The sequence below is a fragment of the Panthera tigris genome, chromosome B3 (assembly GCF_018350195.1).
Source record: "Panthera tigris isolate Pti1 chromosome B3, P.tigris_Pti1_mat1.1, whole genome shotgun sequence".
NCBI lineage: Eukaryota > Metazoa > Chordata > Mammalia > Carnivora > Felidae > Panthera > Panthera tigris.
The window spans coordinates 8,310,795-8,337,614 of NC_056665.1; positions in this window are offsets into that span (position 1 = coordinate 8,310,795).

Below are 26,820 nucleotides of genomic sequence, written 5' to 3' on the forward strand. Positions count from 1 at the left end.
GCCTGGGTGGCTCAGTCGGTTAAGCGTCCGACTTCGGCTCAGGTCATGATCTCACGGTCCGTGAGTTCGAGCCCCGCGTCGGGCTCTGGGCTGATGGCTCAGAGCCTGGATCCTGCTTCCAATTCTGCGTCTCCCTCTCTCTCTGCCCCTCCCCCGTTCATGCTCTGTCTCTCTCTGTCTCAAAAATAAATAAACGTTAAAAAAATATTTAAAAAAAAATCAGAAACTCTCCCCCCACTGCCACCACTGCCACCAGGGTGATAGGAAGGAATGATAAATGGGTAAATGGATCAAAATTCCAACCCTACCTGATTCCAGGAAAACCTTTGTTCTGGGGCAAGGTACTGAAACTTGTAACTGTCCTCCTTGTCTTTTTACTTATTGCAAGAACAGTGCTACTTTCTTGGCCCAGACTTCAGAGGCATGACCCTGCATTGTTCCTTGGTATCTTCTGCATTTTGACTTATTTGTTTTGTTTAAATATTTATTTATTTTTAATTATTCAAGTAGGATATGAATATATGTCATTAAAAATTCAAACAACTTCAGACAAATCAACTCTTCTATATCTAACAAAGGAAAATTCCCCTTGACCTCTTCTCATATCCCTTTCCAGATGAACCATTATTTTCACATTGGTGCATATTCTTTCTTTTCTTTCGCTATGCTTTTCTATGCATATATATTTATACGGAGAAGTAGGGAATTTGGTATATTTGTGTTTGCTTATGGGAATGAAGATGTTGTTCTGGAACTTGTTTTTGTTTTGTTTTGTTTTGTTTTGTTTTGTTTTTAATAATATATCTGAAAGATTTTCCTACATCACTACACATAAATCTAGCTCATTTTTAAACTTCTACAATGTATTCAACCACAATTTTGATTTACCTATTTCCTCTATTTGGACATTTTGATTGTTTTTAAGATTTTTTTTTATTGCTAGGCGGCAGCAAATGTCTTTATATATGTATCTTTGTGCACATGCACACATCTTTGTGCAAATATTTCTTGGGCATATCCTAAAGGTGGAATTAAATGAATTGAGGTTATTTATATTTTAAGTGTTAATAGATATTGCCCAATTGTTCTCCAAAATAGCTGAATAAGTAGATATTCTCACTAGCAGTGTCTGAGATTATCCACGTCCTCACGGTCTTAAAAACACTGATATTATCAAACTTTAAATTTTTGGTCAATCTGGTAGGCAAGAAGTGTGTCTCCTTAATGAATTAATTTCATTTTCCTGATGTTTCATAACATTGAGCATATTTTCATCACTCCATGGCCCTTTTGATTTCTTTTCCTATAAACTACTTATACCCTTTGGCATATTTCTATGGATTCCATCTGATTGTTGACACCGGCCTCAAGTGGCCCCGCATCTGGTTGGGCCCAATCTCCAATTGACAGCATGTATGAGGGCATGGGCTTTGAACCCGGTTACAGCTAGATTCAAACCACAGTTGTGCTGCTGCCTGCCTCAGCATGGTGCTAGAGCAAGTGACACACATCTCCATCTTCTGCTTTCCCATCTGTGACATGAGTACATTGACGCCTACTATGCAAAGTGTATTGTGTGTATGCAAACCTGTGTTAAGATGAAGATACATGTGGGACGCCGGTGGTGGGGCGGGGCTCAGTCAGTTGAGTGTCCAACTCTTGGTTTTGGCTCAGCTCATGATCCCAGGGTCATGGGATCGAGCCCCGCGTTGGGCTCTGAGTTGAGCGTGGCACCTGCCTGAGGTTCTCCCTCTGTCTCCCTCTGCCCCTCTCTCCTGCTGGCATTCTCTCTCTCTCTCAAATGAAAGCAAAAGGTGATGATACATGTAAAATGGCCATTAGACCATTTTGATCTACCCAATGAAGTGATCAATTAATTCTACCCAGCTTTATTCTGCATTCCAGCCGGGTTCCAAGCTTGGGCTCCTTAATTTGGTGTTTACCCCAACCCCCAGCAATGAGGGTAGCTGACTCACACACTTTAAATAAATCCCGGTGCTAAAGCTGATGCACTATATAATTATTTCATTTCTCTGCTTAGATTCTGAACCTGACGTTTGGTTGGCCTCCTGAACTCACCATACCTTCATGTCTCTTCCTTCTATGCATGCCCACTTCCACTGTGCTTTGCCATCTGATTGCCATGCTATGAACCAGACTGTTGTCTCAGACCGAATCCCCAGCCCTCCCCCGCTGCCATTACTCTTTCATTGACTAAACCAAGATTCGACCCCTTTATTTCCAGATGCCTAAGCCCCTGCTCTTAACCAGTGCTAATAGCTCTACAAACATCACTCCTGGATCTCTGACTTAATCTCTCTGAGCTTCAGCTTCCTTATCTGTCTAAGTGGGCACTTACTGTGGTGAGGATTCGGAGGAGATAATATTCTCAGCACAGTGTCACCAGCCCCCTCTTTGTCTTCTTGTCTCACCCACAAACTGTCACAAAAACAGCTTTAACTTTTCTTTCCTTGTTTGTTTTATTGTAATTCCTTTATATGGTAGATCCTCAGTACACAGTGGGTTTTATTAAGATTCAGCGGGCATGTGTCTGGCTCTTCCTTTTTAGAAACAAAACCAGAGGCAAAATGTTCAAATGGTGATTACTGATTTTGATGAAAACTGGGGTAATGTTTGCTAACCATGGTCTCATATTATGGCTCTGGCTCAATGCGAAATGACCTGTTAAAAATTGAAAATTAGTTACTGGGATTTGGGAGATGAGATTTTATAGAGATTATTAATTTCCCAAAGAGACATACCCTAAACTAGATGAGAAATTTCCCTGGTCAGGGTGGCTGGCCTTTTGCATGTCGTTGTATCTTTGTCCATATAAAGGCCAGTGCCTTTGGGCCAGGGCAATGGAGCCTTGACTTTAAAAGAGTAAAAAAAAAAAATACAGGCTCCAAAGAGGTGGGTAAAATCTGACTGCTGAAAGTTCTCCAGGAACCAAGAGAGGTTGGTACTATTGTTTGGTAAAGGAATCGATGGCATCATACCTACCAGGAGGGAATGTGACTACTCTGGCAGGTCAGTTCTCTAGGCAAGATGGTGAGAGGGAAGGACTGGGAGACTGGGCATGTCTCTGTGGAAAGACAACCAAACACTTCCTTCACCTTTCACTTTGTGCCTCAAGAGACAAGTTCGTCATACTAGGAAACTAAGGCAGCTTAATCATTTCTCAAACAGAGAGATTGTTTGACTTTTTAAATTGCCCTTTTTGCACTGAATTTTCCAGTTACTTTGATATGCTCCCTAGTCAGGACAAAAAATGGTGAATAGGGAGGTCAAGAAAAATGATGAATTTTGAGGAGTCTTACTTTGGTCAATTTTACATGAGAGGGTAAAGACCTTCCTTTTCCCACTGAATTTATTTTCTGAATTAATTAGATCCTGGAGTTACATGTCAGGTAAGTGTTTGTTGACATGTGAGCTTGAAAATGAGCCCCATTGGATCTCTGCTCCTCGGGACCCATATCTTCCCCTTGTCTTCCCATCTCACTCTCATTCTGTCCTAAATTCAGGTGTGTGTGTGTGTGTGTGTGTGTGTGTGTGTGTGCGCGCGCGCACGCGCGCGCGCGTGTGTTTCTTCTTAATCACAGTTTCTTTCCAGCTGGATTCCAACCTTTCCTTTTTCTTGGTGAGACGCATTCACAGATACGTTGTAGAGGATGTGCTAATTAACGGATGTCCAAACATCTGGAAAGAAACAAGCACAGTGACAGTTAACACACAATAAACAAATACAGAAAGGGCGGACAGTTTGAGCACATCAAAGACACCGCTTGGAGGAATTGTATACTCTCTCTGCACCTGTTTATCAGCACAGTTTCATTTGTAAGGAAGATGATTTTGTCTCACTCTTTGTGTGTCCTAACTTAATGCCTTACACCATAAACTAAATAAACCATTCTATATTCAGCAGGGAGGTCTCTTGGGAAGGGGAGGGATGAGGATTCTGTTGGCAATCCACAGTGAAGGATTGCGTGTGTACGTAGGCTTTAGTGAAGGAGCATGCGTGTGTATGTATGCCCATGGATTAAGATGCTTCAACTCTCACTGTTCAGCCAGCCTGAAATGATTCCTTCTCATTCTCTTTCCCGGTTCTCAGTGTTCTAATTAGTTCTCCATACCATGTACCAGCAGGTCTGCCAAGCGATACAATAAGAATAATGAGACAAGGAGGGACAAGGAGGTTCTGCTTGACTTCAGACAGCTATTTATGGCATGGCTGCTATTCATAGTTCTTACCTAGGCTTTACTTGCTAATTAAGAACTTGTTCCACCTTTATCCAATGTATTTCCTGACTTTGGACTAGCTTTGGCCACTTGAACCTTTTCCTTATGTGATCTGTCCAGCTCTTGACTCTTGGGTATCTCTCAAGAACGCTGGCCTATCTTTACCACAACGATTCTCCCCATCATGAGCTGCCTCCACCATTTTGCTCTGCCGGTGGATCTTCCCAGTGAAGACTGAACCCCATCCCATGAGCCTGTGCTCCTGCAATTCTTCTCTATTCTCCAGAAGTAAGGAGGATTACTGTCTATTATGTTTTTATGTAAATATTTCAGTGGTTATAAAGTTGAGTTCACCAACGGTGCAAATTCTCAGTCACCATTAACTGCCAAAGCATTATTTTCAGAGACAAGTTAGGGAATAAGGTAACTTGGAAGAGCTTCTATTTTAGTAATCCTTCTCTCCCCTCTAACATATCTCACAACTTCCTTAATGTGCCTATGTGAGACAGTGCCGACCTGGTTCTGTCTCTCAGACCTAGCATTACATACTTTCTTCTTTTACCTTAGCTTCTGGTTTCTAGTCTTCCTTTATTGCTGGCAATTTCCCAGATGTTCCTCTTTGGCTCTTCCTCCTCCTCTCTTGAATTTCTAATGGGGAGAGTATGCCCAATCATGTTCTATGCCCTCAAACCATTTAATCCTGTGACTTCAGAATCATCTATTTTTAACAACTCCCGATCTACATTGCTAGCTGTGATTTTTCCCTGGAAACCAAAGTGGTTTATCCAATGATTTCCTCATTTGTGTTTTCTTTTTTTTTTTTGTACCACCAGGTAGTTTAAAGCCACTGTGTTATACACAGAATGATTCAGCAGAGAGGGTAAAAAGAGTTGAGACCACTGTGTCACAGTGGCTAAGCCCTAGGCCCAGCATGGCACTGTGCCTGGAGAAGGAAGGGGTACCATTTATCTCACCAAAAGGCACTGACACACCACCAAGTTGTGTGCTCATGGAGCTGTGCCTTCCAATAAGAGACCTCATTTCTTAAGACACACAAAGGCAAATTAACCTGGAACTTCTACATTTTAAAGAAAGCTCCCAAGAACACGGTCTTTGTGGGTCTCATTTGCTATTGTGTTCTCAGCACTCTGAACAGTGCCTGAAATGCAGGAGGTGTTCAGTAATATTTGGGAAATAAGTGATAGAAAAAAAAAAACACCCTCTTCCAAAATCTGTTGCTCTACTTTAGATGAATTCAACTAATGATGAGACTAACTAGGTGTGAAAAACTGGGAGTTGGAGAAATGATCTGAGATCAAAACTTCAAAAGTTATTGAGAATAATAAAAATAATAGCCAAATTTATTGAACACTAAGTGATAGGCACATTTAAGTTTAATCTTGATATGAACCCTGTAAGGAAGATGCTGGTATTATCTCCATCTTATACATGGGGAAACTGAGGCACACAGAATCTATTTCACTTGAGTGAGGCCATGTGGCTACAATAGTGTCCAGCAGACCAGGCGTGCCACAGAGTACGTGGGCGGAAATAAGTGGCAGAATGAGAAGTCTTAGGAACAGAGTGCCTGACTGGGAGTGCCATGGTTTGGAATGGGTGTCTAGGCATATATTGATTCATGTGGCTCCAGGCTGGTATGCAAAGCCCTTTCAAGGGACAGCTGCATGATTTATCACCTAAACTGGGATACTTTTTATAACAGAATGGGTTAACAGGTATAAACAGGCCCCCACTGAGCCAGCTGAGACACATGGGAACCCAACTTCTCTCCTCCTGTGGTATGGGCTCTAGTCACACGAAAACATCTTGTTCTACTTTTGCTCATGCGTTTTCCACTTCTCATTTTGAACTCGCCCACCTGGTGTCTTGGCAAGAACACAGTACACACATATTGAGTCGGATTTATTATCCACTGACGATTGTGACATTGAATTATCTCATTCAGGATGCACGATGGTATGATAATTATGATGTCATGGGGGCATTTTGTCAACATTTTTTATCAATTTCAAAATAATGTAAATAGTATTGACTACACAAAATCAATAAGAAAAGCAAGCAGAAAAAATATGGTAACTGAGTTAAGGTCCTTGTTCTGATAGACTTGTTTTATTGGGAGGAAGTTACTTAACCGTCTGGACGTCTTTGTACTTGTTTTAAAGATGGATGAATCATCGTTGGAGATCCTAAAGGTCACACTTCCTAAAATATGTCTGTTAATGCCTAAAAGAATCTCAAAATGTTACCCACAGCCATTGTCTTCTCTGCAAACCAAGACCATGTGATGCTATGTGATGGAAATGCTTTCCATCTACTAAGAGATAACAGGAATCAGAAAATGCATGGTGTTGAGAGGTTACTTGTCCATAAAGTTGTTATAATTACAAGACAGTTATGACTAGAAATAAATATCCATTTGAAATGGCTGTATTTTCTTTCTAAAAGTAAACTTTTTGTATTATAGAACAGATTCAGATTTGAAGAATTTCCATGAAGATAGTACAGAGAGTTTTTATAACCCACATTCAGTTTCTGCTTATTAACATTTTACATTAGTATGGTGCATTTGTCACATTTCATTAACCAATATTGATGCATTATTATTAATATTTCTCTGTAAGTAAGGTCCCCCCAGCCCCTCCCCCCTCCACATAGCTGTTTTCAAAATATCCTCTACTTTGGTTTTCTGAGGTTTAAATATAATATACCTAGACACAGCTTTTTTGTTACCTGTTCTGCTTAGCGTTTTGAATCTGTGATTTGGTGTCTATCATTAATTTTGGAAAGTTCCCCATGCGTATCAGTTTATGTATTTCTCCATTCTCTCTTCAGGGATTATAACCACATATATGTTACACCTTTTGAAAGTACTCTTCTTGATTGTTCTGTTCTTTTTAAAAAACAGTGTTTTTTTTTTCTTTCTATTTCAGTTTGGTAAATTTCTATCTTCAAACCTACTGATTCTTTGCTTTAACTTTGACCAGTAGACTGATGAGCCCATAGAAAACATTCTTTATATACTTTGCAGTGGTATTTTTTTCCTTTATTTCTACCCTTTCCTTTTGGTTTGTTCTTAGAATTTTCATCTTGGCCTACTTTACTCATCTGTTCTCTCATGAGGTCTCCTTTTTTCCCTTAGAGCCTTTAACATATTAATCATAATTATTTAAAATTTTTTAATGTTTATTTATTCTTGCAAGAGAAAGGCACAGAGCATAAGTGGGAAGAGGCAGAGAGAGAGGGAGACAAAGAATCCAAAGCAGGCTCCAGGCTCTGAGCTGTCAGCACAGAGCCCAACATGGGGCTGGAACTCACGAACTGTAAGATCATGACCTGAGCCAAAGTTGGAAGCTTAACCAACCGAGCCACACACGTGCCCTTAATCATAATTATTTAAAATTCCTTGTGTTATAATTCCAGTGTTTGTATCGTATCTGAGGTGGGTTTTGATGCACAACCAACCACTTCAGACTCTGTTTCTTTCTTGCCTTATAGTATGCCTTGTAACTGTTTGTTGAAAGCTGGACATGATGTATTCGGTAACAGGAATTGAGATAAGTAGGACTTCAGTGTGAAGTTTTATGTTAGAGTGGAAGCTGGTTTTTGTTTAATTTTTTTGTAGCTGTAGGTGTCATAGGCTTCCTATTCCTCTAGTGCTCTTGTTTTTTGTCTCCCCTCTTAACATTGGGTCCCTTAAGTACTTCTCCAAGAGAGTCTGTGTCTTACCATTATTTCATCTGTAATCTATACAACCATTAAGGCGCTGGGGCCATGTTCCTATAAGGCCTGAGGAAAGGGGGGTATTCCACCAACATTCACTTCAACCCCAGTCTTCTTATGAGCTTGCTTCTCTGATCTCTCACATCCAGAAGTGTTTCTTTTTTTAGAGTCCTTCCTTTCCTTTGTTGAGAAAGGAAGTCTAGACAGAATACATTCTCCCATGGCTCCAGACAAAGTTTTGTTAATGTCTTTTCCTCCAGAGAGTACGCCTTTATTATAGGGAAGTCTCTGGTCATATTTCACAAGGATTACTCTTTCCCTCTTCCTACCAGCACCAGGTGGGAAGGCCAGGTCTTTCTAGACCTTTGCCATGTGAAGATTCCTGTACATTCATGGAGGCAAGTCCCACAAAAGTGTGGAAGTCCTCCTAAGATAGCAACCCAAAAGGTTCTTACACTCAAGTTAGGCCACATTCACTCTCCAAGAGCTCATTAAAATGATTATTTAAGTGTTTCTACCAATTTAGTGGTAGATTTTAGTGGTTTCTCCTCTCTGTAAGCAGATCTTGGTTGTGAGTTTTTGAATTCACTTATCTCCAGATTCCAGGCTAGTGATTGCTCTGAAAAATCCTTTCTCTTATGAGTCCACAGAAGTCCTTTGTTTTTTAATTTATCCAGCTATTTCTTATAAGGATGGGAGTGATAATTTCAAAGTTCTTTACATGTCAGAGCTAAAACTGGAAGTCTCTGCATTTTCTTTTGAACCTCTGAAGACCTCACATTCTGATACTCTCTTAGAGAGGGGTTAATAATGATGATTATCATTGTAAACAACTGAACCATCAGAGACAGTGTAGAGTAGCTCCTCACCTGGACAGTGTCATACTTCATGCCTGTGGCTGGGGAATCATATCAACCATTTTCCCTAACTTGGTTTTGCCCTGGAGATATCTCTTTTTAAATAGATGCTTGAGAACAGAAGAGAACAGGAGCTTTCATGGATGGGCTCTATTTAAGGATGTCACCATTATATTTGCATTTTATAATTGTTTCTCCAAAGGGTGTTGTGAGCTGAATCATAGCAGAGTCATCTCTCCTTCCCACCCTCCTCTCTATCTTTATCGTGTTGGATTGAAGAATTTTAACTACCTTTATTTCCATCCTCCAAAGGGATCCTTGGATGCCTGCAACCACAGCTTATTGCCAAATCATTGCATTCCTTTAAGATTGCGAGTTCCTGGGAGCCCAGTGAAGCACTGAGGAAAGAATTTTCAGGAAGCAGATGATAGTTCAGGGGTACTGATTCCCTGCCACTTCCTCTGCCCCACCTCCTCCTATTAAAAAAAACCCAGAATGATAAAACACTGTCCAGAATTTTTAAAATCCCAAAGGGATTCTAAATGTTCACTATTACAGCACACACATTTATACACAAAGAGATTTGAAGGTTTTCTGATTTCAATTAAGATTATTATCTTGTCTGAGTGATGGTTTCTCCTTTTTTTCCCTCCAGAAATCCCTTTGGCTGATCTATTTTAAAAGAGCATTAGCTAGGGATAACTAGGCTTACTGGTATTGAGTCTACTTTCCTTCCAGGTCTCTTTGTCTTAATTTCTGAAGTCTCTTTTCCTATCCTGCTAAAGGTTAGTGGCTTGAAATCAAGGACATGAGTCATTGTTACTCTTCATGTAAAAGATAAGCTCTGTGGCTTTTGTGGCAAAAAAATGTAAAAAATTCTAGAAATAAAGTAGAAGTCAGAGACATCATTTGGGGCTCTGAAAAGTCCTTTACTCTCTAAATCAGAAGACCCAGGTCAAATTGCTATCGTGCCTATTAGTACCTGGGTTTCATTGGTCAAATTATGAAACCTCTGAGCCTCAGTTTCCCTGTCTGTCAAATGGGGGTGATAATACCCGCCCTTTCATCTGTCAGGGAAGTTTTATTGATATGCATAAGTATCAGGTCTCTGTGAAGCATCGTGTACATAAATGTTTGTGGTATACTTCCTTTAGCAGTGTTTGAACATGGTAGCTCAATAAATTGTTCTGAAAAAATCATGGGTGTTTGCTGGTGTGGGGATATCTTCATAAACTTGTAACACTTGGTGGAATGTGAACCAAAAAACTTTCCTCAATACACATTGAAGAACAGTGAAAAACTTTTGATTGAAGGGACTGATGATACATCCCAAATAATACATTCAGCTCCCTAACAGAATATTTCCAAAGCAAAATGCTACTTAGATTCATAGGTTCTTACAACAAATTATGCAAGGGGAATATATTGCAATTCATCTTTTAATAGAAACCTATCATTCATAATTTATGATAAGGACCCAGGTAACTACTATTAATAGGTATGAAATTCAAACATCACTGATTAATGCCTTAAAATATTGTCTTTCCATATTATTTTTAAGAAGCTGCCCCTGTATGTTTGATGTACTGTATTTACTGGACCAAACACAGCTGTGAATATCTAATATACTAATTGACCTTGTTCTGGTCCCAGTTTTCAAATACTCCTCATACAAAATTACACATATGAAGTATATATTTAAATGTGTGTGTATGTGTGTGTGTGTGTGTGAGAGAGAGAGAGAGAGAGAGAGAGAGAGAGAGAGAGAGAGAGAAATAGAGACAGAGTGTGCAACTCATACAAAATATGTTCATACCAAGTACACACATGAGTATTTCAAAATCAGTCTGATTTTAATTTGTTTAATTCATAATATTCATGGCCTTTAGAGAGAGTTTTCTTTTCTTGCTTTCCCCACTAAAAGGCCTCTGGTGGGGCGCCTGGGTGGCTCAGTCGGTTGGGCATCCAACTTCGGCTCAGGTCATGATCTCGCGATTTGTGAGTTCGAGCCCCGCGTTGGCTTCTGTGCTGACAGCTCAGAGCCTGGAGCCTGCTTCGGATTCTGTGTCTCCCTCTCTCTCTGCTCCTCCCCTGTTCATTCTCTGTCTCTCTCTGTCTCAAAAATAAATAAAACATTAAAAAAATTTTAAAAATAAATAAAAGGCCTCTGACATCCAAGTCCCACACATTCAGCCATCACATGGGGAATTTAATTTCAGATTACTAATTTCAGATCATGCTAATGATGTTTTTTTGACCAGCCGGTGCCTGAAAGCATCTTAAATTTAAAAGAGGTCAGTCAGTTTCTGTATCTCTGGACTTTTGCTATTAAACTCTCTTCTTTGTGCTCAATCTCTCATAGTATCACTGTCACAGAATATTTGTCCATTGTGAGGTATTTATAGCCCTCCTACATACCACACACACATACACACACACACACACACACACACACACACACACACACATTGGAAACTGAGTTCCAGAAAAGTTCATGGATTTGCATGAAGTCACACATACCATTGCTGACTTGGGACTTGAATGTCTAAGCCTTCTAAAGTCTCCACTGCTTTCTTCTTCTTCTTTTTTTTTTTTTTTTTTAAGTTATTTTAAGTTTATTTATTTATTTTTGAGAGAGACAGAGGGAGTGAGCAGGGGAGGTGTGGAGAGAGAGGGAGAGAGAGAGAACCCCAAGAAGGTTCTGCACTGTCAGTGCAGTGAGCCTGATGTGGGGCTCAAACTCACAAACCGTGAGATCATGACCCCAGCTGAAACCAAGAGTCGGAGGCTTAACCGACTGAGCCACCGAGGTGCCCCTCTGCTGCTGTCTTCATATGAGATGATTTTGATGTCCAACTTCTAACCCTTATTTCAGGAGAGCAAAATGCACGGCTTGGTTTCTCTCGCCAGTGTATTCAAATAGAGAATGAGGCATAGAACGCATTTTACATTCCAACTGGAAAGCCTAGTGATAGGCTACTCTTTCTGGCTGAAAAATTTAAATCAGTCTTCCTCTTCAGTGTCCTCAATTATTCACTGCCACGGAGTGGGAAGATTTGAAGGAACATTCTTTTAGTTTCTGAAGACCTCTTTCTTTTTAATTGAGCTCTAAGTCTCAAAAATGTATTGTTAAGATCTTAAATTTTATGAGTTTTTAAAAAATGTGTAGTTACTTATTTTGAGAGAAAGAGATAAGAAGAGAGAGAGACAATGAGGGTGGGAGGGGGAGAGAGAGAGGAAGACAGAACCCCAAGCAGGCTCCGCCCTGCCAGTGCAGAGCCTGAGGTGGGGCTCCATCTCATAAGTGTGAGATCATGACCTGAGCCGAAACCAAGGGTTGGACACTTAACCGACTGAGCCACCCAGACGCCACAAATTTCATGAGTTTTGACTATTGAATATATCTGTGTAATGGCTACCCAAATTGAGATACAGAACATTTCCACCTTCCCAGAAACTTTCCTCATGATCTTTTTCAGTCATTCTCCATCCCAAACTCTAAGGAGGCAATTGTCTCCTGATTGTATATATTCATTAGTGCCTCAGTTATTTTTCATATTATTAGCATAGTTTGGGGATTGGTCCATAGTATTGTATGTATCAGTACTTTCTTCATTTTGTTGCTGAGGAATATTCCGTCATAGTGACATGCTTCACTGCGTTTATCCATATACCTTTTGGTGGCTATTTTCAAGTTGAGGTTATTGTGAGCAAAGCTGCTTTAAACTTTCTTGCATTTGTGCTGGGTGGATACATGTTTTTATTTCTCTTGAGTATATACCTAGGATTGCAGTTGTTGGGGTATAGGCTATATGTATACTTAACTTCATAAAAGAATTACCAAAGAGTTTTCAAAGTGATTTCTACAAGCAAATTATAAGAATTTTGGTTGATTCATTTCCTCTATCACACTTGATATTATAAATCTTTTTATGTTAACCATTCCAGAATGTATTAAATGGCTTTTTAATGTGCCTTCAATTAACATTTCCCTGAGCACTAATTTAGTGTCTTATCATAAGCTTATTGTCCATTCATATGTTTTCTTTGTGACTTATCTGTAATCTTAAGTCTTTGGACCATTTTGAAAACTGCATTTTATTGTTTTTATTGGTGTTGTTATGATTTCTAGGAATTCTTTATATATTCTGGTACAACTTCCTTGTCCAATATTATATGTTGTAAACTTTTTCTTCTTGTCTACTACTTGCCAACTTATTTTCTTCACGGTGCTTAACTATGAATGCACATTTTTAACATTGGTGAAGTCCTATCGGGTATATTTTTCTTTTACGATTAGTGATTTCTGTGTTCCATTTAAGAAAATTTTGCCTAATCCAAGGTTGTGATGATATGGCACTATATTTTCTTCTAGAAGTTTTATGGTTTTAACTTTTACCTTTAGGTCTCTGTGCCATCTCAAATTAATTTTTTTTTTTTTTTTTTTTTTTTTTTTTTTTGCACGGAGAGAGTTTGAGGTCAAGAATTAGATGATTTGGACATTTATTTGTTCTAGCACCATTTTTTGGGAAGAACAGTCTTACTTCATTTATTTATTGAAATTGGCATATGAAAACCTTTTTTTAAGCACTGGAAAATGATACTGCTGGTGTTCGTGCATTTCAGAGACATGTGGATGACTTCATCCATATGTTAAATATTATGGATCACATCACCATGCCTTTGCGTGTGCAGTTTTGTATGCCACAATATCATATTTTTCTTAGTACTACCACAAACACAGCTTAATAGGCTCAGAAATCGTCCATGAATTTTCCCATATGGTAAAACTAACTACCTCTTGGGCGCTGTGAATTTCTCTTTCAAAATCCTTGTCTTACTGCACGTTAATTTTCTCTCTATTTGACTGTCTCCGCGAGAAGACAGTGATTTGCTTGAAGACAGGCTTGTCTTTTTATCTGTGTATCCTTAGTACTTAGCACTGCGACAGGGAAAAAAGGTAGCCACTGAATGCGTGGTGTTAATCAAATTTGTCCTGGATATTCCACAGAAGTGGAACATCCTAGGCTTTGCAGTGAGATCCTTTTGATTCCTAATCTCATTTCTGCCACTCACTAGCAATTTAAATTGGAGCAAGTTATTTACTGCTAATAAACTTACAGATATTTAGAACTGTGTTAGGATATTTGTAACAAATAAAAGAAATAATGTCTAGTACACAGCCGTGCTGCTAAATAAATGATAACGTATTCTTTTGGCATGAAAAGGGCAAATGAAAAGCTTATATAAGAGCTCTGCTAATTACCTACTCTAATATCTGGAGATATTTGACTTAAGAGTTAGGGAGAAAATGCTATGCTGTCTTCTGTCCCTAAACACAGAGTAACAATTTGGACACAGTATCCATGACATTGTTTCAGAGTGGAACCTGCTGTATAATCTATTCTGTAGCTATCAGGTCACAGCAAAAATAGTGAAAACGAAGAAATCAAGTCTTGGAATAATGATATCACAGCATCATGGAATTTAACCAAGGCAAAACGTCTTCCAGATTACAAAGCTGTAATTCTATATGGGCGTCCTAGGGACACGATACAAAGAAGAGTAAAACACATCCTTAGAACCCTTGGGCCGCATTTCACATGACTTTCAGGGAAGGCACATTAGCTATTAGGCAGGCAGGCCAGAAAGCCATATTCCTAGGTCGACTCCCAAGAACTACCCACCACTCTCTCCTCAGGTTATGTTATTTGCTCTGTATCTGTCCCACTTAGAGGCACTTGAGAAGCTTACAGAATTGCAGTATTTACACTCTGAAATGCTTTTAAGTAGCATTTTAAATACACAGTTTCCCAACATCACAACCACTTATGGTACCCGTTCAGCATGGAGTGTATAAATCACTTCCTCGCTCATTGGCTTTCACGTGTGCTGAATGCTTTTCTAAATTGACCTCGTACCTATTAAACCTGAAGTGGACTTTTAAGATCTGAAGAACATTTAATCAATGGGGCATTAGATTAAATAAATCATAGCTGAGATGAATTCCTTAAATTGATACCATCTTTAATGAGCATTGCACTTGATTTAATAATCTATTTATTAAATACATAAAAAAAAAAATGCTAAATTGAACATTTGCCTCAGAGCAAGGAATTAGGACCATTTTCATTCCATATTTATTTTCCCAAGTTGAGACAGTATTTGTTAAGTCTTAAGCACATTGAATAAATCTTTGAATCATTTGTTTTTTTCAATAAAACTCTAAATGTTAAATCTTAGTGTTGGTTACACTCAGCTCCTTGTTAAATTATAGAAAGTGCTAACAAGCATGAAGGAAGATTTACTGATTCTACAATCACTAGTATTGAATCTCTAGTGAGTTTACAAAATCTGCATAATATTTAATAAATCGGGGTTAAGATTGGTTAAATCTTTTTTTTTTTTAAACTTTAATGTTTTATTTATTTTTGAGACAGAGAGAGACAGAGCATGAGCAGGGGAGGGACAGAAAGAGAGGGAGACACAGAATCCGAAGCAGGCTCCAGGCTCCGAGCGGTCAGCACAGAGCCCGACGTGGGGCTCGAACTCACGAACTGCAAGATCATGACCTGAGCCGAAGTCGGATGCTTAACCGACCGAGCCACTCAGGCGCCCCAAAATCTGCATAATATTTAATAAATCGGGGTTAAGATTGGTTAAATCTTTTTAACCTCTTTTAAGTCCAATGAAGAATGTGTTAAAGAGTCCCTGTCATATTGAAGCAAACTTTAAAAGAATATACTATTTTTTTCCCACCAATCTCATTAAACTGACACATGCGGGTTTTGTTTTGATTTTCTTTATTTCCTTTTGAATTATTGCAGGTTACTACTTACATATTTATGTGTAAAAAGTAGCTTTCTTGTTCCTCAATCCCTTCTCCCTCTGGGCCGATTCAATTCCTAAAGGCCTTGCACAAGCCTTGGAAAATTGCAGTGTGTCCTTTCCAGTAGGTCTGTAGACAAACCCGAATGTTCCCAATTTGAGCTTCCTGCCCCTTTGTTTCCAAATCCTTGATGAAAATGAACAATTCATCCCATTCTGATGTATAAATCTCTTATTCCAGTACATCAAGATAAAGGTCGTAGACTACATTAATAATGATTCCTTACTTGTGTTACTAATAACATCTTACATTTTTAACCCTGAAACTATTTTAAAAATCTAATTTACTCTTCTCTACGGATGCCAGGCCAGATACTCATCTTATATAACTCAATGGGGATCATTTATCTCCCCTCATTTCTGGGAGAAAAAGCCAGCCTGAGATGGCAGTTTATTTTCCATATTTCATTGTGCCTGAGTAATGAAACCAGGCTAGCCAATTCTAATCAATCAATGAATATTTATTAAGCTCCTACTAAGTGTTCACATTTTTTCTTGTGCAGAAGAGTCTATTTTCAGAGCACCACAATCTGATTAGGAAAATCCATTCAATTCGACAAATATTTCTTGAGTGCCTCTTGAGCATGGCATAATATCAGGTAACTGATATAAAGATAAAAAAAATATGATGACTTCCCTCTGAAACACTGCTATCTACTTGTGTGGGGCAGAGAGGTGAAAAGAGACGTGTTAGAAATATGATGAAGATTTTATTTTCATTAAACTGTAGGAAGCATGGTGTTGAGTAATGAGGGACACAGGAGAATATGCTGAAGTCAGATTTTATTTTATTTATTTATTTTTGCAGTGTTATTAAGGTATAATCGACAAATAAAATTGTGATATACTTAAAATGTACAAAATGATGATTTGATAGAAATATACATCGTAAAAGGATTCCCCCATGGAGTTAATTAATGCATCCATCACCCCACTTTATTATTATTATTATTGTTATTATTAATTTTTATTTATTATTATTATTGAAAACATTTAAATTCTATTCCCTGAGCAATTATGCTAAAACACTACATAACAATTATTATACTAAAATTTTAATTATACAATGCAATGTTATCAGCTATTGTCTCCATGTTATATATTACATCTTCAGAACTTATTCATCTCATAACTGAAAGTTTGTACTCTTATTAATCTTGCCTATTTCTCCCAACTTCCAGTCTCTGTTATACTCCGTTTCTATGAGATTGACTCTTTTTTTCCCCCAGGTGTTAGTGATTCCATGCGGTATTTGTCTTTTTCTTTCTGGCTTATTTCATTTAGCACAATGCCCTCCAGATTCATCCATGTTTTCCCAAATGCTAAATGTCCTCCTTTTTTTTTTTTTTTAAAGTTGAATAATATTCCACTGTGTATATACCACATCTTCTTATCCATTCATTGGTTGATGGGCATTTGGACTCTGTTTGTAGTTTGGCTATGGTTAATAATGCTGCTGTAAACATACTTGAGTCTGTACTTTTGTATCTTTTGGATAAATCCTACAGCGCAATTACTGGATCTTAGGGTAGGTCTATTTTAGTTTTCTGAGGAATCTGCACACTGTTCTCCAGAGTGGCTACACCAGTTTGCATACCCACCAACAGTGTAAGAGGCTACCCCTTTCTCCACATCGTCACCAATACCTGTTGTTCTGTCTGTTATTAATTTCAGCCATTCTGACAGGTGGTATCTCATTGTGGTTTTAATTTCTATTACCCTAATGATGAGTGATGTTGAGCATCTTTTCATGTGCCTGTTAGCCATCTTGATGTCTTCTCTGGAAAAGTGTATATTCATGCCTTCTGCCCATTTCTTAACTGGGTTGTTTGTTTTTTTGGGTGTTGAGTTTTATAAGTTCTTTATAGATTTTGGATACTAACCCTTTATCTGATGTGTCTCTTGCAAATATCTTCTCCCATTCCGTCGGTTGCCTTTTAGTTTTGCTGATTGTTACCTTTGCTGTGCAGAAGCTTTTTGTTTTGATGAGGTCCCAGTAGTTCATGTTTGCTTTCATTTCCCTTGCTTTGAGGGACGTGTCTAGTTAGAAGTTGCTGCAATTGAGGTCAGAGAGGTTGCTGCCTTTGTTCTTCTCTAGAATTTTAATAGTTTCCTATCTCACATTTAGGTCTTTCATCCATTTTGAATTTTTGTGTGTGTATGGTGTAAGAAAGTGATCCAATTTCACTTTTTGCACATCTCCATCCAGTTTTTGAAACACCATTTGTTGGAGACTATCTTTTTTTCCATTGGGTATTCTTTCTTGCTTTGTCAAAGATTAGTTGGCCATATAGTTGTTTTGATTGCTATAGATTTTGTAATATAGTTTCAAATCAAAAAGTGTGAAGCCTCTGGCTCTGTTCTTCTTTCTTATAATTGGTTTGGCTGTTTGGTATTATTTGTGGTTTCATAAAAATTTTGGATTATTTTTTTCTATTTCAGTGATAAATGGCATTAGAATTTTGACAGGGATTGAATTGAAACTGTAGATCACTTTGGGTAGTGTGGACATTTTAACCATATTATTAATTCTTCCAATCCATGAACATAGACTACCTTTCCTTTATTTGTGTCCTCTTAAATTTCTTTCAGTAATTTATTATAATCTTCTTTGTATAAATCTTTTACCTCCTTGGTAGAATTTATTTCTAAATTTTATATTTTTTTGATGTAACTGTAAATGAGATTGTTTTTGTAATTTCTCTTTCTGACAGCTCACTATTGGTGTATAGAAATGCAACTAATTGTTGTATATTGATTTTGTATCCTGCAACTTAATGGAAATTGTTTATTAGTGGTAGCAGCTTTTTGGTGGGCTTTTTAGGGTTTTCTGTACAATATATTATGTTGTCTACAAATAGAGACAAATTTGCTTCTTCCTTTCTGACTTGGATACTTTTTATTTTTTTTCTCCCTAACTGCTCTTCTAGGACTATGCTGAATAAAAGTGGTGATGGTGGGCATTTTTGTCCTGTTCTTGATCTTAGAGGAAAAGATTTCAGCTTTTCGCTTATAAGTATGCTCTTACCTGTGAACTTGCCATATAAAGTCTTTATTATGTTGAGGAACATTCTCTCTATACCCAGTTTGTTGAGAGTATTTAATCATGAAAGAGTGTTAAATTGTGCCAAATGCTTTTTCTGGATCAATTAAGATGATCATATGATTTTTATCTTTCACTTTATTAATGTGGTGTTTCACATTTGTTGATTTGTGGGTGCATCCCTGGGATAAATCCCACTTGATCATGATGTATGACACTTTTAATGTATTGCTGAATTCAGTTTGCTAATATTGTGTCGAGGATTTTTTGTCTGTGTTCGTCAGGGATATTGTCTTGTAATTTTCTTTTCTTGTAGTGTCCTTATCTGGCTTTAATAGCAGGGTAATGCTGTCTGAGGCCAGACATTATATGACATTAAATACCATGACGAAGAGAAGAGAAACCCAAATGTGCATAAAAGGATATTGATGATAATTTCGAAGAAAAGGGGGAAGAATAAAAAATCATTGTAGGGCACCTGGGTGGCTCAGTCAAACATCCAACTTTTGATTTCAGTTCAGGTAAGGATTCCAGGGTCATGTAATTGAGCCCCCTGATGATCATGGAGCTTGCTCTCTCTCTCTCCCTCTCTCCCTCTGCCCCTCCCCTGCTCATATTCTTTATCTGTCAAAATAAATACATACACCTAAAAAAAAAGGAGAAAAAAGAGCTCAATTATTTAACAAACTAAGTTGGAGATACCAGCTAGAAATCTACATGCTAAGACCTAACAGCAGTTGAAATTTAGGAGTAGAGTTATGGGAAATGAGGGAACCAGGAAGCGACATATTTGGAAGTCATCTGCTCAGATAGCATAGCCAAATCTAGGAGGTTGCAAAAGGAGTAAGCAAAGAAAGACAAGAGTGGACAAGGTGTGTATTTGGAATTTTAAGGTGACTACCTGACTAGAGTAAAAGGATTATATTTATAAGTAAAACAAAATAATGTGGGATTGTAGTAAGGTTGGCAATTAGGAATTTGAAATTCAAATATACACATTATAGTAAAGAAATGCATTAGATTTTTTTTGAATTTTTATTTTTATACAAGGTATACAGGAATATATTTATCTAGTAAAATTTTCAAACAAAACAAAACTACATAGAATAAAAAGGAAAAGGCTTTCTCTTCTTTTCCTTGCAGTTCATCTCATGATAACAGCTTGGGATGTAACCTTCTATAAAAATACCTTAGGATATTTATAACTTTTTATTTTGAAATAAATAAGACAGTAAGTTGCTAAAATAGGATAGTGAGCTCCCACCGACCCTTCACCTACTTTCTCTGAGTAATAACATCTTGCACAGACACAGTGCAATATCAAAAACAAGAATAGCAGAAGTGGGCTATCGGGGTGAACAGGTTGCATATGGAAGATGTATATGATAAATAGCACACTGGATGGACTGTAGCCAAGAGACAATCATGTCATATTATGGCAGGAGGTCCAACCAGTTGGACTGTGTTACCAGTTGAAAGGATAAAGGATGACATCGGGATAGTGCAGCTAAGAAGGAGAGGGACCAAATGACCTGACTGACAAGGGTTTGGAAGAGAAATGAGACTGGAGGTCAGGGGAACTACACTGATAATGACTGGAAGCAGAAGAAATTGAAGGTATAGAAGAAAAAGAGATAAACTGGTTGATAGAATAGAGAGATTGTTGTGTGCTCCAGCCCTGAGAATGCTGAATGGGGTGTTGAAATGTGAGAACAGAAGTGATGAAATCAAATTATTCGGCTGTGATCTCACAGTTGATGCTCAGTCTGTATTAAGTCGAGGTATCTAACTTGTAAAGTTGCGAAGATTAAGTTATTCAACATGTGTGAAGTGCTAAGAACAGTACCTAATTCATAGAGAGTGGTCAACAAATATTAGCCATTATCATTATCATCATCATCCTCAGAAGAGGAGAAGCTGAACCATCATATCCTGTGAATCTAGCTGATGCATTGCATTATATATTTTTCCTTTATTTGTATAATTTATTTGTGAATTAAGTTAATAAAGAAGTATTCAGATTATAGTACGTATCTAAAATCTAGGTAGAAACAGCTGGTGGGAGCCACCCAAGGAGTGGAGGAACGGTGCCATTGACCATGAAAGGGGGTTCAGAAGATTTAATTTTGGTGGGTAAATAATGTGCTCTGTATTAAGGGTGAAGTGACAGTAAGATATTCCGGCTGAATGTGTCCAGTAGGCAATTGAAGGCAGGAAACAGAAGCTCAGTGATTAATGAGGATTTGCTTTGATTGAAGATGGTGCTGGAAATGTAAATGTAGGAATCATTAGCATAGAAGTGATGTTTAAAGCTATGAGAATAGATGGGCTCTCCAGCATGAGGGTTAGGAGAACAAAAAGCAGAAAGAAGACTGGATTCTTGGAAGACCCACTACTGAGGCGGGGGGGGGGGGGGGGGGGGAGGGGGGAGGGGGAAGAGAGCCAGTGATAGAAAGAAAGAAGGGATGAAGGCCAGAGAAAGCCAATAGAAGACATGGGCAAGGTCAAGCAAGAGCATGAGCTATGTCCTTGCAGCTGAGCAATGAAAGAGGGTCCGGCTGTAGGCTGGGACCTCATGTGGACTGTCCATGTGGTCTTTTCTTCATGACATAGTGGTTGTGTTCCAAGGGTGAGTGTCCCAAGGGGACCAGACAGAAGCCATATCACTGTTCTATCTCAGCTTCAGAAGTCATATGGTGTCACTCTGAATAAAAGAAAAATTTTGTGCTTAAAATGCAAACAGAGCTTTCAGTACAACCCCTCAACTTATTTGCTGCTAGATTGCTGTTCTTAAGCCCTTCCCCTATAGAAAATCTGAAACTGCCATCAGCTGAGGCATTAATGACAGACTTTAGTCTGTGCTGCTCTATGCACCTGTGTGGATAGATGATAGATACATCCATGTGTGCATATACACATATATGCAGGCATGCATGAAATCATACATACATATATACATACACAATTTTGCCAAAAGAATTTATGAAGAAGGATGTGCTATCCAATCCTTGGACCTCAAATCTCACTATACTTCCAAATCAATCTTAATGTCCAGTCTAATGGGCCCCTTGCCATGATCTCTCCTGGTTCCTTGACTTTCCATCTGCTGTACTTGGAATAGTCTGAAATTTTTTTCAGCTGGGCCCAGAGCCTGCATTGCCTTCTTACAATGTATCCCCACCAGTCCTCCCGGGCATATCTGCTCTATTGGTTGTACAGAGTCTTTGCCCCCTCATCTCAAAGATGTTTGTGGTATAAGACTATACAAAGAAGTTCTATTGCCTAATAGACTATATGAAAATATGAAGTCAACAGAGAGGACATGGAGGCTAAATATATATCACACTCCCTCATGGGATGTAGTTTCACAGAGCAGGGAGAACACAGTCTTCACAATCAGAAGACTGGATTTAACCAGTAGCACTCTCACTTACTAGCCCTGCATCATAGGCAAGTTGCTTAATCCTTTTGTGCCCCTTTCTCTTCTTATGTCATGTTATCCCAGACGGCTTGATCCTGCAAAGTCCTCCCTCCTCTAAAGCTGGCAATGTGCTCCTGGCACATCATGCCTGCCCTCTTCAGCCACAGAGAAAGGGAAAGGGTAAGCTGTGAACTCTAACATATTCACAATGTTAACAATGTTTATAGACATATGCACAGAGATCATCTAGGGTAAGTTGTGATTAATTGTATTAACATTTTCTGATTGTTGAATTAATCTGCTGGCTTACTCAAATCCAAGTTTATTTCTTTAGAAAAAAATAATGGAGCCAAGTTTTTGTTTACATAGCTCATGTTCAGCTGGCATTGAGTCCCCGGGGTATGGTATATTGCCATAGACATAGTGAAGCCTCGAGTGTGAAAGGTTCAAGAACATCAATCCACTGAGGATTATGATATTTCAAGTCCTTCAAAGGGGAATGCTTCAGAATTCAGCCCACATTCTTTCCTCTCTCAGACAGGAGGAGATGGTGTTTTCAGGAGAAGCAAAATGGTTCCTGTTGGATCCTCCCTCCTAAACTCTCCCTCAAACTTGTAATGGAAACTATTTGAAAGAGTCAGGGACTCCGCGTGCCTTTGGGAAAGTTCTTCCCCACCTAGGGCTCCTGGAAAGGGAGCTGAGGAAGCAATCCAGCTCTCAATCCACTCATAGTGTAGCCTTGTCCAAAGCTGTGTCTTCTAAAGAAAACAAGAGCTTAAAAGTGTTGCCCATAGGCTAGTGGAAAAACCCAGAGAATGACACCAGCATAAAAGGAATTGCACTATTTATGTTCACACATGAGAATGTACATTAAAACTTGCAGTTGGTTTGCAAATGAGTCTAAAGTCTAGATAGAATTTGTCCTAGGGTTATGAGCCCATGGCCCTCATGGTTTGACTGCATTTAAGTTTTACATTACATTTACATTACATTGTTTTTAAGAGCTGTCAATTTTTATGTACTCAGCTGGATAATACCTCCTGAAAGGTCTCAAACAGGGACATTGGTGCTCAGCAAATGTTCCTTCTGCTCTCTCTTTTCCAGCCTCCTTCAGTTACATAGGACCTCATGACAATTCCTAGCTAATGACAAGTAAGAAGAAATGGTGTGATTTTGGAAAAATCAAAAAAGAACAAGCAAGAGAGTCTAGCTGTCTCAAAGTATTTGAACCGGATATTGGGTGACCAACTACCCTCCTTTGTCTGGGACTGCGTGGTCTGCTGGGATATAGAGCTTTCAGAGTTAAAATAGAAAGTCTCAGGAAAATTGAGACAAGTTAATTACCCTAAAGATAACACTGCTACGGTAGAGCTCCTACCCACATGGCTATGGAGGGTCTAAGAGGGAATAGAGCCTTCACTGATTCACAAGAGTCATGGCGTGTGAGGAAGAAATGGGTTTGTGTTGTGATAAGCTGCTGGATCTTTGAGGTTACTTTTTACATAACATAGCATACCTTGTTTATCCTGAGTACTAAACACAACACTCCCATTGAATGAACTGATCTCCTACCTTCTGGATCATTTCCTGAGATGTTCTACTTACATTAACTGTATAAATATCTCATCAGTAAACCAAGACACCCACACAGAAACTTCTTTTCCATAAACTTTAGATACCAACACCTTTAATTTTATAACTGTCAGGTCTTTCAAGCCTGCCCGTCTCTCTTCAACTCCACCTCTGCCCTCAGGGCTCTGGTCCACATTAATCCTCACTCCTCCCCTCCAATAGCCTCCTAACTGGGCTCCCCACCCATTGTGCCTTCCTACTTCAATTAATTCTCCACAATGTTTCCAGGTTAATGTTCTCAATTCCATCACTTTTGTGCTCAGATTCTCCTACTGGCAACCAGATGAAAATGCATTAAACCTAATTATGCCTTTAATTATAAGCCCAGCCTTTTCCCCCAACCACTGCCTTTCATCTGTAGTCACAGTGTTTAGCCAAATACGACTGTTAGCTCTTTCCTAAACATCTCTACAGTAGATTGATTGCAAAACTGACCCCAACTCTATCTCTGAATCTGTACCTCTTACAATCTGACTTTGCAGCTCCTCCCTTAAATCTGGGATTTCCTGTGACTCACTTGGCTCGATATAATGTAATGGAAGTGATGATGTGATGCAGACTTCATGGAGCCTTGCATACTTCTGCTCTCCTTAATGCTCCTCTTCCTTCATCATAAGATTTTGTCTGGGCTAGCCTGTATTAGAGGATGAGACCCATGGAGCAGAGTCACGTCAGCCCAGCTGTTCCAGCTAAGGCCCTACATCTGTAACAAAGCCCACCCGAGGTCAGTCAAGACACCATTGACCTGCAGTTGACCACAATGCATGCGTGAGCCTATTGAGCCAGCCCAGATTTGGAGAATTAACCCCAAGAGCCCGTGGTCTAGTGAAAAATACTAAACTATTATATTAAGTCATTAGGTTTTGAGATGCTTTGTTAGATAGCAATAGTTAACTTATACAATGTCCCAGGTCTTTTTTTTTTTCTTCCTTCCTTCCTTCCTTCCTTCCTTCCTTCCTTCCTTCCTTCCTTCCTTCCTTCCTTTCTCTTTCTCTTTCTTTCTTTCTTTCTTTCTTTCTTTCTTTCTTTCTTTCTTTCTTTCTTCTTTCTCATTGCTTATGTTTCTGCTATCCTGCCTGTCCCTGTTGTGTGGTTTTGCGGAGGATGGCAGCCTGACCCCTTTCTTTGCTCTGGGAGCAGAGTCATTCTGCTTCAACCTGTCTTATCTTCCCACTTTCACATTTTTTTATCTGTAATGTGATGAAAAGATTGGCATTAAATGAACCCACCTTGCCTGTTTCTGTTCATTGATGGTCAGCTGGAAATATAAACAAGAGCTCTTTAAGCCTCATATTGGCAAGAACAGTGGGAAAGAGTATATTTATTCACTTAGATTTTTTTTTAATCATAGCTTGAGTGGTGAGAAGTAGTCAGACTATGTGTCACATATATGGATATATAAGGCTGATTGTGTACATTTTTTGTTGAATAAACACACATTGTACAATAAGTGGAATAAACAGAGATGTAGGCAGGAAAGTCAACAGTGGCTCTTGAGAATTGAATGAATTCTCTATTCTAAAGTTCTTCCCAGCTTATATCTCATCAAATATAACTCGGAAAGATTTGCTTTGAAATAATACAGAAAAACCTAAACAAATAACTCGAGTAACATCATGTTCCAGAACAACTGTTTGCAGAAAGCAGACAGGTCATTATGAGTGCGATTCCAATAACAAAGAACCTGGAAGGGTTCAAGATGGTGGCATAGGAAACTCAACTCACCTCCTCCCACAGACACAAGAAATTTACAAGCATGTGCAGAATAATTTTACCTGAAAAAGAACTTAAAACTGGATAAACAGAATCTTCACAACAAAGGATAAAAAGTCAACATTGAAATAGATAGGAGAGGCAGAGATGGGCTCACCAAAACCCCAAAACAATAAAACACCAAGTGGCACTGGTCCACCTTGGAAGGGATCTCAAACTATGAAGCTTTTCCCTGAGAAGTGAGGGTTCTTTCCTCCACATCAGGCATGCCAGCCTATAGATTCTGAACAGAAGAGATGATCCCCCAAAATGTCTGGCTTTGAAAGTCGGTGGGGATTACATTCAGGAAAATCATAGAACTGGGAATAGAGAAATCACTCTTCAAGGGCTTGTGCACAGATTTACTCACACTGGGATCCAACTCAAATGCACCAGTTGGAAAAGTGCCCAGATCATATGTGGAGACGACCCGCTAAGAATCTTGAAGGGTCTGCTGAAGAAGCAGGAACTTGTTGAGGCTTTCTGCAGAAATGGAGACTGTGGCAGGTGCCATTTTTGAAATCTCATTCTAACTTGGTGCCAGTACTGGTGGGTGCTATTTTGAAACTTTTCCTCTAGCTTTTTGGTACTGGAGAACATGCCCTGGTGAGGGCCCTGCTCACCCTTACATAACAGCTATATGCACAGCTGGACCAGGTGAGAGCCCTGCCAATGCCTACCCCATAGTTGTAGGCCACCTTCAGCCAGAGGACACATACAACTCATACAGGGATGCCCCTTGAGCACCTGGCATAAGTGGCCAGGGGAAATAGCCCTTCCAAGCCCTACAGGACATCTATATAATGTCACTTCTTCAAAGCTGGGAGAATTGGCTGATTTGCCTAATACATAGAAACAAACACAGAGAGTCAGACAAAATGACTGACAAGACAAAACCTCTGAGAAAATCCTTAATGAAACAGAAATAAACGATCTACCTGATAAAGAGTTTAAGTTAATGGTCATAAAATGCTCACCAAACTCAGGAGAAGAATGAATGAACACAGTGAGAGCCTCAGCAAAGAGATAGAAAATATGTTTTCACCCTTATGTGGATCCTGAGAAACTTAACAGAAGACCATGGGGGAGGGGAAGGAAAAAAAAAGTTATAGAGGGAGAAAGCCAAACCATAAGAGACTCTTAAAAACTGAGAATACACTGAGGGTTGATGGGGGGTGGGAGGGAGGGGAGGGTGCGTGACGGGCATTGAGGAGGGCACCCGTTGGGATGAGCACTGGGTGTTCTAT